General features: G+C 60.4%; 1 non-coding gene across 1 annotated transcript; it reads right to left on the reverse strand.

Moving 5' to 3' along the window:
- Positions 1-1,560: 1,560 nt before the first annotated feature.
- Positions 1,561-3,372, reverse strand: LOC142790499 (small subunit ribosomal RNA). The gene has a single exon (XR_012889557.1). It is a non-coding gene; the product is annotated as a small subunit ribosomal RNA (ribosomal RNA).
- Positions 3,373-12,500: the final 9,128 nt, after the last annotated feature.

Raw genomic sequence — 12,500 nt, forward strand, 5'->3', positions numbered from 1 at the left:
GCTTCCGCTACTTGCGAGTGCTTTCGTGGTCCACCCCTCTATAAATACTCGGGAGGCGTCGAAGCCGGTTCTCCAAGCCGGACCCGTAGGTATCGTTGTGTGCTCGCTCTCATTGGCCCGCCTAACCAGAAAATGCCTGCGGTACACCCATTTGGATAAGAGTGCACGCAGATGCGGGCCTCGACGGCTACACATTTCCTCGGGCGGCCGCCTCCCGGCCTCCGTGGAGCGCGGGATGCACGGTCCCATCGACAAGCCTCTCCCGTTTTTACCGTGGCGTCGCGGTTCACCACGGCGGGCGGGTCGGTCTCCTCCGCATAAAAAGGGGGGACCCCCGCTTTTTGTTCCACGAAATCGCACAAGCTTTTTTCGCATCCACGGTTTGCCACCGCACACCAAAATGCCGATCCGGCTGCCTACTTTAGCCAACAGGTGGAGCAGGCGCGCCGTACTTGCGCGGCACTTCCCCACGTCCACCGAAGTCGGTGCCAAGGACCACTTTCGGCGCCGGAGCCGCGTACGAGCCTACTCGAGGCGGAAGAACGAAGCCAGCAAGGGCCTGGCCGCAAGTGCGTTCAATTGTCGGGACGTCCCAAGTCCCTCGTTCTTCCGTGCTTCCTCTTTCGGCAAGTCGTTGCGGCACCTTCCCAAAGCGCGCAGACCCGCTAATCGCGACGAGCGCGACGTGGCCGTGCCGCCTTTCCCTCGGCAGCAAGCAAAACGCCTGGCAACGTCGACGCTCCCCTAACCGCGATCTCGCACCGTGTTTCGTGTGGCGAATTCAAAAGCCGGCCGGCGCTGCTGCAACCATTACGGTCGGTACGCATACGCCGCGGAGGGCGGGACGGTCATCGGAGCGTGCGGTTCCTCCATCGAGTACTGCGCACCTCGGCCGTCGCATCGCCGTGCCATGACCGGCCGCGCGTCAACGCGAACCGGTGCCAGCGAGATCCCTCGCCTGCAAGAACCGACCGCTCAGCCTCCGTCACCCGAGGACGCGGAGGCGCTTGCCGCGGACGGCGGGACGGTATGCACTGGTGCACAGCGGACCCGTCACATCGCCAGTTCCTTGACCGACCGCCGACGCTTGTGCCGTTCCTCTCGTACTTGGCAGTCGCCGCGCGATTGTCGGGTCTCGTTCTTGCACGCTCGAACGGTCGGGAGGGCACTCGGCTGGCGTTTCGGTGAACGCGCAGCCTCGCCTTCTACCGACGTAACCACGACTCGCCGTTCGCGCTCCGCCGCTCCTGTTTACAGTACTAGGCGGTCCGCAGCGGTCGGGTCGCGCATTTTCGAGCGCTTCGAGCCACGGTGCAGTGGCGGGTCGAAAGCCGACCTATGAGTGCGTTGCGCCGTTTGTACCCGCGTCCGCCACCTGGCCGACCGTCCAAGGTCGCGGTGTTGGCGTCCGCTGGGCGCAAACAATTTGTCACGGGCACGGGGTGCCGCTCCACATTCAGGCAGCCCCGTGGGGAAAAGCCGACCCCGCGTCCAAACGGGGTCAGCGGCAGAAAGTGTCGGGCGCAGACGCAGCTGAGGCGCTCACCCTTCACAATCCGTTAATGATCCTTCCGCAGGTTCACCTACGGAAACCTTGTTACGACTTTTACTTCCTCTAAATGATCAAGTTTGGTCATCTTTCCAACAGACCGGCGCAACCGAAAGGCCGCGCCGGACATCGGTCCGAAGACCTCACTAAATCATTCAATCGGTAGTAGCGACGGGCGGTGTGTACAAAGGGCAGGGACGTAATCAACGCGAGCTTATGACTCGCGCTTACTGGGAATTCCTCGTTCAAGGGGAACAATTGCAAGCCCCTATCCCAATCACGAAAGAAGTTCCACGGGTTACCCAGTCTTTTCAGACAGGGATAAAGACACGCTGCTTCCTTCAGTGTAGCGCGCGTGCGGCCCCGGACATCTAAGGGCATCACAGACCTGTTATTGCTCTGTTTCGTGCGGCTAGGAGCCGCTTGTCCCTCTAAGAAGGTTGTAAGGTGCTGGGAACCCCGCACCTATTTAATAGGCTAGAGTCTCGTTCGTTATCGGAATTAACCAGACAAATCGCTCCACCAACTAAGAACGGCCATGCACCACCATCCACCGAATCAAGAAAGAGCTCTCAATCTGTCAATCCTCCCAGTGGGGCCGGGTAAGTTTTCCCGTGTTGAGTCAAATTAAGCCGCAGGCTCCACTCCTGGTGGTGCCCTTCCGTCAATTCCTTTAAGTTTCAGCTTTGCAACCATACTTCCCCCGGAACCCAAATACTTTGGTTTCCCGGAAGCTGCCCGCCGAGTCATTTGAGTAACTCAGGCGGATCGCTGGTTGGCATCGTTTATGGTCAGAACTAGGGCGGTATCTGATCGCCTTCGAACCTCTGACTTTCGTTCTTGATCAATGAAAACATTCTTGGCAAATGCTTTCGCAGTAGTTCGTCTTGCGACGGTCCAAGAATTTCACCTCTAGCGCCGCAATACGAATGCCCCCGTCCGTCCCTCTTAATCATTACCTCGTATTCCAAAAACCAACAGAACAGAAACGAGGTCTTGTTCTATTATTCCATGCAAGTTTATTCAGGCGACTCGCCTGCGTTGAGCACTCTAATTTTTTCAAAGTAAAAGCACCGGCCATCTCGAGGCACACAATGAAGTGCACCAAGAAAGAACCGGCATGATGTTCAGTCCGAGCCGTCGCATCGGGTAGATGCACTACTCGTCTGGAACTGAGATCCAACTACGAGCTTTTTAACCGCAGCAGCTTTAGTATACGCTATTGGAGCTGGAATTACCGCGGCTGCTGGCACCAGACTTGCCCTCCAATTGATCCTCGTTAAAGGATTTAGAGTGTACTCATTTCAATTACGGGGCCTCAAAAGAGTCCCGTATTGTTATTTTTCGTCACTACCTCCCCGTGCCGGGAGTGGGTAATTTGCGCGCCTGCTGCCTTCCTTGGATGTGGTAGCCGTTTCTCAGGCTCCCTCTCCGGAATCGAACCCTGATTCTCCGTTACCCGTAACAACCATGGTAAGCAAGTAACCTACCATCGAAAGTTGATAAGGCAGACACTTGAAAGAAACGTCGCCGGCTCGTGGCCATGCGATCAGCACAAAGTTATCCAGAGTCACCACACAATACGGGCCGAAACCCGATCGATCTTGGTCTAATAAAAGCACCCGTTACCCAAAGGGCTCCAGGCTCACTGCATGTATTAGCTCTAGAATTGCCACAGTTATCCAAGTAGGAAGAAACGATCTAAGGAACCATAACTGATTTAATGAGCCATTCGCGGTTTCGCCTTATTTCGGCATGTACTTAGACATGCATGGCTTAATCTTTGAGACAAGCATATGATTACTGGCAGGATCAACCAGGTAATCGTTCGACTGCGCGTCCGTCCTCGCCCTCGGCGGGCCGGACGCAGTCTGTGTGCGGCGGAGGCCACCTTCAGGCGCCCCAACACGCTTATTTTGCACTCCGAGATGACGGCGTTCGAGCTCGCTACGGCACAACCTTCCCGAAAGACGAGTGGGAGCCGTGCGGCAAGAAGCACGTTCATGCTCGCTCTTTTTCGTTGCATCGACTCGGTCGCGCCGTGCGGGTTGCCCAAGCCCGCTGCACTGTCGGTGGACCGGCCGGAACTAGCAACGGAGCCGAGACTGCAAAGCCGCCAGACGACGGGTCACGCCCGCGTCTTCGGCGCTTTCGCATCTGAATCGCCCGAGGACGACACAGAACACACCTCGATATCGTGGTAAAACGGCACCGTCCGACAACCAGCCCCTAACGCATCAAGCGGATGAGGCTGCAGACGACTGCCGTGGATTCCCCTGGAGCAGACCCGAGGACACGCTTGACGAGGCCGAAGCCCGCCGCATATCAGACACCCGGTCGCTTTCGCGTACGCCGCTCACGAGAACCCCCACATAATAGCAGCGATAAGTACCCAGACCTCCTTGGGCCCTAATACGAGCGTACTCGAGAAAATTTCACCGCGGGTGTGCCCCGAAACGTGTGGCATGTTGAGCGTGCCACAAGTCTACGTCGCTCTCAAACCCGCCGAGGTCGTAGAATTTGCGACCCTACTCACGAAATTCCCACCGAGGATACGGCCGCAAACGTACCGCACCTTGGGTAGGCCACGAGTTTGTGCAACACTACGCTGACGGCACAGCACCGAGGTCGTGCGCGCACGCACGGGAAAATTCCGCCGCGGTTTCTGCCGAAAACGTGAGGCACCACGACTCTCCGCAAGTTCGCGTCGACTGCGAAAGACCGAAGTCGTGAACGACGTGTCCGCTACTCGCCGCCGACACGCTGGACACCAAACGTACAACGACTCGACGGCGTCGTAGAGGCCCACGACGCGGTTTTCCTTAACGACGTCTCGGCGTGGCACCGACAGGTTAGAACGGCCGACCAACGTTCCCTGTCCGCCGTTCGGCTCAGTCGAAGGGCTCGGCGACTTCGGCAACGCTGCGAAGCCGCACGGTGACGCACGCCATGTCCCCATTTTTTTTTTTCTTTCTGCGTCTGCCGGGGTGCCCCTATAATAGCAGCGATAAGCACCCAGACCGCCGTGGGTCGCTCGCCCCGGCTGACGTGGTTTTTCGTACTCCTGCGGCGGTCGCCGTCAAGCACGTCCAAATACGCTACTTTCGTGGGCGCATTCACGCTCTTTCGCTTCGCCGGAGTGCCAGCACTCACTCTGCCAAAAACGGCGAACATCCGAGCGGCGGTTCCCACTTTTGCGTCGGCGTCGCAAACCCCGCCCCGGCAGACGAGGTTTGCCGTACTCGTGCGACGGTGGCCGGCGGGCACGTCGAAAGACGCCGATATCGTGCGCGAATTGGCGCACCTTGGCTTCACCGGAGTGCCGCCACTGACTCCTCCAAAAACGGCGAAGATCCGAGCGGCGCTTCCCACTTTCGCATCGGCGTCCCGAACTCCGCCCCGGCTGACGCGGTTTACCGTACTCGTGCGACGGTCGCCGGCGAGCACGTGGAAAGACGCCGATATCGTGCCCGAATCGGCTCCGTTCGGCTTCGCCGGAGTGCCAGCACTGGCTCGGCGAAAGACGACGAACATCCGAGCGACGGTTCTCACTATTGCGTACGCGTCGCAAACCCCGCCCCGGCAGACGCACTTTGCCGTACTCGTGCGACGGTCGCCGGCGAGCACGTAGAAAGACGCCGATATCGTGCCGGAATCGGCCCCGTTTGGCTTCGCCGGAGTGCCAGCACTCACTCGGCCACAAACGGCGAACATCCGAGCGGCGGTTCCCACTTAGCCGTCGGCGTCCCGAACTCCGCCCCGGCAGACGCGGTTGCCGAGCTCGTGCGACTAGCGACCGCGAAGCCGTCTCGCGACGCCGCTTTCGTGCGCGGCTCCCACTGCGACCTGGGTCACCCGAGGTCGACGAGCAAAAAAGAATGTCGAAAAAAATTTTTTTTTTTTTTGCGTCTGCCGGGGTGCCCCTATAATAGCAGCGATAAGCACCCAGACCGCCATGGGTCGCTCGCCCCGGCTGACGTGGTTTTTCGTTTTCCTGCGGTGGTCGTCGTCAAGCACGTCCAAACACGCCACTTTCGTGGGCGCATTCGCGCTCTTTCGCTTCGCCGGAGTGCCAGCACTCACTCTGCCAAAAACGGCGAACATCCGAGCGGCGGTTCCCACTTTTGCGTCGGCGTCGCAAACCCCGCCCCGGCAGACGAGGTTTGCCGTACTCGTGCGACGGTGGCCGGCGGGCACGTCGAAAGACGCCGATATCGTGCGCGAATTGGCGCACCTTGGCTTCACCGGAGTGCCGCCACTGACTCCTCCAAAAACGGCGAAGATCCGAGCGGCGCTTCCCACTTTCGCATCGGCGTCCCGAACTCCGCCCCGGCTGACGCGGTTTACCGTACTCGTGCGACGGTCGCCGGCGAGCACGTGGAAAGACGCCGATATCGTGCCCGAATCGGCTCCGTTCGGCTTCGCCGGATTGCCAGCACTGGCTCGGCGAAAGACGACGAACATCCGAGCGACGGTTCTCACTATTGCGTACGCGTCGCAAACCCCGCCCCGGCAGACGCACTTTGCCGTACTCGTGCGACGGTCGCCGGCGAGCACGTAGAAAGACGCCGATATCGTGCCGGAATCGGCCCCGTTTGGCTTCGCCGGAGTGCCAGCACTCACTCGGCCACAAACGGCGAACATCCGAGCGGCGGTTCCCACTTAGCCGTCGGCGTCCCGAACTCCGCCCCGGCAGACGCGGTTGCCGAGCTCGTGCGACTAGCGACCGCGAAGCCGTCTCGCGACGCCGCTTTCGTGCGCGGCTCCCACTGCGACCTGGGTCACCCGAGGTCGACGAGCAAAAAAGAATGTCGAAAAAAATTTTTTTTTTTTTTTTGCGTCTGCCGGGGTGCCCCTATAATAGCAGCGATAAGCACCCAGACCGCCATGGGTCGCTCGCCCCGGCTGACGTGGTTTTTCGTTTTCCTGCGGTGGTCGTCGTCAAGCACGTCCAAACACGCCACTTTCGTGGGCGCATTCGCGCTCTTTCGCTTCGCCGGAGTGCCAGCACTCACTCTGCCAAAAACGGCGAACATCCTAGTGGCGGTTCCCACTTTTGCGTCGGCGTCGCCAACCCCGCCCCGGCATACGCGGTTTGCCGTACTCGTGCGGCGGTGGCCGGCGGGCACGTCGAAAGACACCGATATCGTGCGCGAGTCGATGCTTCTTGGTCTCGCAGGAGGGCCGCCACTCACTCCTGCAAAAACGGCGAAGATCCGAGCGGCGCTTCCCACTTTTTCGTCGGCGTCGCAAACCTCGCCCCGGCAGACGCGCTTTGCCGTACTCGTGCGACGGTCGCCGGCGAGCACGTCGAAATACGCCGATATCGTGCCCGAATCGGCCCCGTTTCGCTTCGCCGGAGTGCCAGCACTCGCTCGGCCAAAGACGACGAACATCCGAGCGACGGTTCCCACTATTGCGTACGCGTCGCGAACCCCGCCCCGGCAGACGCGGTTTGCCGTACTCGTGCGGCGGTGGCCGGCGGGCACGTCGAAAGACGCCGATATCGTGCACGAATTGGCGCTCCTTGGCTTCACCGGAGTGCCAGCACTCACTCGGCCAAAAACGGCGAACATCCGAGCAGCGGTACCCACTTAGCCGTCGGCATCCCGAACTCCGCGCCGGCTGACGCGGTTGCCGAGCTCGTGCGACTAGCGACCGCGAACGCGTCTCGCGACGCCGCTTTCGTGCGCGGCTCCCATTGCGACCTGGGTTACCCGAGCTCGACCAGCAAAAAAGAAGGTCGAAAATTTTTTTTTTTTTTTCTGCGTCTGCCGGGGTGCCCCTATAATAGCAGCGATAAGCACCCAGACCGCCGTGTGTCGCTCGCCCCGGCTGACGTGGTTTTTCGTACTCCTGCAGCGGTCGCCGTCACGCACGTCCAAATACGCCACTTTCGTGGGCGCATTCGCGCTCTTTCGCGTCGCCGGAGTGCCAGCACTCACTCTGCCAAAAACGGCCAACATCCGAGCGGCGGTTCCCACTTTTGCGTCGGCGTCGTAAACCCCGCCCCGGCAGACGCGGTTTGCCCTACTCGTGCGACGGTCGCCGGCGAGCGCGTCGAAAGACGCCGATATCGTGCGCTAATTGGCGCTCCCTGGCTTCTCCGGAGTGCCGCCACTCACTCCTCCAAAAACGGCGAAGATCCGAGCGGCGTTCTCCACTTTCGCATCGGCGTCCCGAACTCCGCCCGGGCTGACGCGGTTTACCGTACTCGTGCGACGGTCGCCGGCGGGCACGTCGAAAGACGCCGATATCGTGCCGTAATCGGCCCCGTTTGGCTTCGCCCGTGTGCCAGCACTCACTCGGCCAAAAACGGCGAACATCCGAGCAGCGTTTCCCACTTTCGCATCGGCGTCCCGAAGCCCGCCCCGGCAGACGCGGTTTGCCCTACTCGAGCGACGGTCGCCGGCGATCACGTCGAAAGGCGCCGAATTCGTGCACGAATCGATGCTTCTTGGTCTCGCAGGAGGGCCGCCACTCACTCCTGCAAAAACGGCGAAGATCCGAGTTGCGCTTCCCACTTTTTCGTCGGCGTCCCGAACTACGCCCCGGCTGACGCGGTTTACCGTACTCGTGCGACGGTCGCCGGCGGGCACTTCAAAATACGCCGATTTCGTGGGCGCATTCACGCTGTTTCGCTTCCCCGGAGTGCCAACACTCACTCTGCCGAAAGCGGCGATCATCCGAGCGGCGGTTCCCACTTTTGCGTCGGCTTCGCAAACGGCGCCCCGGCAGACGCGCTCGTGCGACGTACTCGTGCGACGGTCGCCGGCGAGCACGTCGAAAGACGCCGATATCGTGCTCGAATCGACCCCGTTTCGCTTCGCCGGAGTGCTGCCAGTCACGGCGCAGAAAACGGCGAACAAGTGTTTTTTTTTTTTTTTTTCCTAGAATTTGTGTTATAGAAGGCACATTTGATATCGGACGATAATTTTCAACTTTATCACGCGCACCGATTTTCGTGTAGAGGTTTGCAAGTTTATGGGAATTTCTCCACTTGGAATAATGCGATTTAGTAGTACTACGAGAACTTCATGGATGTACTCAAGGGTACGGGGCAAGTCAGTTACGTCAACACCTGCAGATTTTTTACACTTCAAACTGAAAATTGTTGGTTGTGAGTCCTCGTGTGATATTAAAGGCCGATTCGCTAACACATAGAACAAAGAAAGAAAGGAAGAAAAAACGCCCGCGCTCGCTCAAGAAACCTGGGTTCGCAACAAGTGGCAACAACAAGCAACCGAGCGAGTGCGCCAAAACCCGTGGCGGCCGAACAAACGCGAAGTCCCAACCGCGTCAGCCGGGGCGGCACGGGACAGGAAAAATCACTTCAGCCGGGGCGGCGGGGCACCGAATAAACCTCGTCACCTCGTCGCAGGATAAAAGAGGAAACAAAAAGTCTAAACAGCGTCTGCTGGAGCGAATGCGTAATAAAACAACAACAACAACAAAAAAAAAAACACCCGCGCTCAAGAAGTCTGCAATCACCACAAAAGGCGACTGTGACCGAGCAGCGTCAGCCGGGGCCGTGCGGAAACGGAAAAACCGCGACTACCGGGGCGTCGAGGCACCGAAAAATCCACTTCAGCCGCGGCGAAAAAAAAAAACAAAAAGAAAGACGGAGGGGGGGGGGGGGAACCACGTCTGCCGGGGCGAAGGAAAAAAAAAAAACGCGTCTGCCGGGGCGAGCCCGGGTGCGGCACCACCGGGAAAACTGTGGCAAACAGACATGGCGATCGAGTGAGTGGGCCGCCAGCCAGGCTCAGCCAAAAAGTGCAAAGTCCGAACTGCGTCAGCCGGGGCGGCAAAAACCACGTCAGCCGGGGCGGCGCAAAAAACCGCGTCTGCCGGGGCGGCACGAAACCGCGTCAGCCGGGGCGGCGCGAAAACTGCGTCAGCCGGGGCGAAAGAAAAAAAAAAAAAAACGCGTCTGCCGGGGCGAGCCCGGGTGCGGCACCACCGGGAAAACTGTGGCAAACAGACATGGCGATCGAGTGAGTGGGCCGCCAGCCAGGCACAGCCGAAAAGTGCAAAGTCCGAACCGTGTCAGCCGGGGCGGCAAAAAACCGCGTCAGCCGGGGCGGCGCAAAAAACCGCGTCTGCCGGGGCGGCACGAAACCGCGTCTGCCGGGGCGGCGCGAAAACTGCGTCAGCCGGGGCGAGCCCGGGTGCGGCACCACCGGGAAAACTGTGGCAAACAGACATGGCGATCGAGTGAGTGGGCCGCCAGCCAGGCTCAGCCAAAAAGTGCCAAGTCCGAACTGCGTCAGCCGGGGCGGCAAAAAACCGCGTCAGCCGGGGCGGCGCAAAAAACCGCGTCTGCCGGGGCGGCGCGAAAACCGCGTCTGCCGGGGCGGCGCGAAAACTGCGTCAGCCGGGGCGAAAGAAAAAAAAAAACGCGTCTGCCGGGGCGAGCCCGGGTGCGGCACCACCGGGAAAACTGTGGCAAACAGACATGGCGATCGAGTGAGTGGGCCGCCAGCAAGGCTCAGCCAAAAAGTGCTAAGTCCGAACTGCGTCAGCTGGGGCGGCAAAAAACCGCGTCTGCCGGGGCGGCACGAAACCGCGTCAGCCGGGGCGGCGCGAAAACCGCGTCTGCCGGGGCGGCACGAAACCGCGTCAGCCGGGGCGGCGCGAAAACTGCGTCAGCCGGGGCGAGCCCGGGTGCGGCACCACCGGGAAAACTGTGGCAAACAGACATGGCGATCGAGTGAGTGGGCCGCCAGCCAGGCACAGCCGAAAAGTGCTAAGTCCGAACTGCGTCAGCCGGGGCGGCAAAAACCGCGTCAGCCGGGGCGGCGCGAAAACCGCGTCTGCCGGGGCGGCACGAAACCGCGTCAGCCGGGGCGGCGCGAAAACTGCGTCAGCCGGGGCGAGCCCGGGTGCGGCACCACCGGGAAAACTGTGGCTAACAGACATGGCGATCGAGTGAGTGGGCCACCAGCCAGGCTCAGCCAAAAAGTGCTAAGTCCGAACTGCGTCAGCCGGGGCGGCAAAAACCGCGTCAGCCGGGGCGGCGCAAAAAACCGCGTCTGCCGGGGCGGCACGAAACCGCGTCAGCCGGGGCGGCGCGAAAACTGCGTCAGCCGGGGCGAAAGAAAAAAAAAAACGCGTCTGCCGGGGCGAGCCCGGGTGCGGCACCACCGGGAAAACTGTGGCAAACAGACATGGCGATCGAGTGAGTGGGCCGCCAGCCAGGCACAGCCGAAAAGTGCCAAGTCCGAACTGCGTCAGCCGGGGCGGCAAAAAACCGCGTCAGCCGGGGCGGCGCAAAAAACCGCGTCTGCCGGGGCGGCACGAAACCGCGTCAGCCGGGGCGGCGCGAAAACTGCGTCAGCCGGGGCGAGCCCGGGTGCGGCACCACCGGGAAAACTGTGGCAAACAGACATGGCGATCGAGTGAGTGGGCCGCCAGCCAGGCTCAGCCAAAAAGTGCCAAGTCCGAACTGCGTCAGCCGGGGCGGCGCAAAAAACCGCGTCTGCCGGGGCGGCGCGAAAACCGCGTCTGCCGGGGCGGCGCGAAAACTGCGTCAGCCGGGGCGAAAGAAAAAAAAAACGCGTCTGCCGGGGCGGCAAAAAACCGCGTCTGCCGGGGCGGCACGAAACCGCGTCAGCCGGGGCGGCGCGAAAACCGCGTCTGCCGGGGCGGCACGAAACCGCGTCAGCCGGGGCGAGCCCGGGTGCGGCACCACCGGGAAAACTGTGGCAAACAGACATGGCGATCGAGTGAGTGGGCCGCCAGCCAGGCACAGCCGAAAAGTGCTAAGTCCGAACTGCGTCAGCCGGGGCGGCAAAAACCGCGTCAGCCGGGGCGGCGCAAAAACCGCGTCTGCCGGGGCGAATGCAAAAAAAACAAAGAAAAAAGCCCGCGCTTAATCAAAAGAAAACAAAGAAAAAAGCTTGCGCTTAATCAAAAGAAAACAAACAAAAAAAGTTCGCGCTTAAGCCTGGCGGTGGAACCACCGGGGCAAACAGACCTGGCGATCGAGTGAGTGGGCCGCCAGCCGGGGTGAGCCAAAAAGTGCAAAGTCGGAACCGCGTCAGCCGGGGCGGCGCGAAAACCGCGTCAGCCGGGGCGGCGCAAAAACTGCGTCAGCCGGGGCGGCACGGAAAAACGAAAACCGCGTCAGCCGGGGCGGCACGGAAAAACGAAAACCACGTCAGCCGGGGCGACATCAAAATGAGGAAAAAAAAAAAAACTGCCTTAGGACACCTGCGTACACTTTCATGCGTTTGGGCATATCTCTCTGTAACACGCGCGCCCCTCGTTACGCGCGGCACTCTGTTTTCTCCGACACCCATATTTCGGCGGCATGTGGCACGCGCGCCCGTCCCTACGCACGGCACACCGCAGTGCTTTCTCGATATTTTTCTTTTCCTCCAACACCGTCATCTATAGGCTTTTAGTGACCTGTTGCTCGTGGCAAAAGTTCGCTAGCTCTGACACCTCTTGCATGCGCACCGTTTTTGCGCACGGTGCTATGCCGCAAAGCACGGCAGTCGCATGCGTTTCTCTCAGGCACCTCTTTTTTGACACAACGCTGTGGTGCTTAGAAACACACCCGCCGCTTTTGCGCACAGAACTCCACCGTACAGCACGGTAGTCACGTTTGTTCCACACGAACAGCAGTGTGCATCGTGCTACGACACTTTGAAAGCTTTTTCTTCCGAGTCTCGACCGCGCTGTTCCTTTCGTACTTGGCGCGGTTTTGGGACCAGCTTTGTTTTAAACCCCTACTGCGCGCCGTTCCTTTCGTACTTGGCGCGGTTCAGGGTTTGTTTCGAGCCCTTAGCCGCGCTGTTCCCTCCGTACTTGGCGCGGTTTAGGGTCGAGCTTTGTCTCGAGCCCTCTCCGCGCCGTTCCTTCCGTACTTGGCGCGGTTTAGGGTTTGTTTCGAGCCCTTAGCCGCGCTGTTCCCTCCGTACTTGGCGCGGTTTAGGGTTTGTTT

Source organism: Rhipicephalus microplus, unplaced genomic scaffold (assembly GCF_043290135.1).
Source record: "Rhipicephalus microplus isolate Deutch F79 unplaced genomic scaffold, USDA_Rmic scaffold_115, whole genome shotgun sequence".
NCBI classification, from domain to species: domain Eukaryota; kingdom Metazoa; phylum Arthropoda; class Arachnida; order Ixodida; family Ixodidae; genus Rhipicephalus; species Rhipicephalus microplus.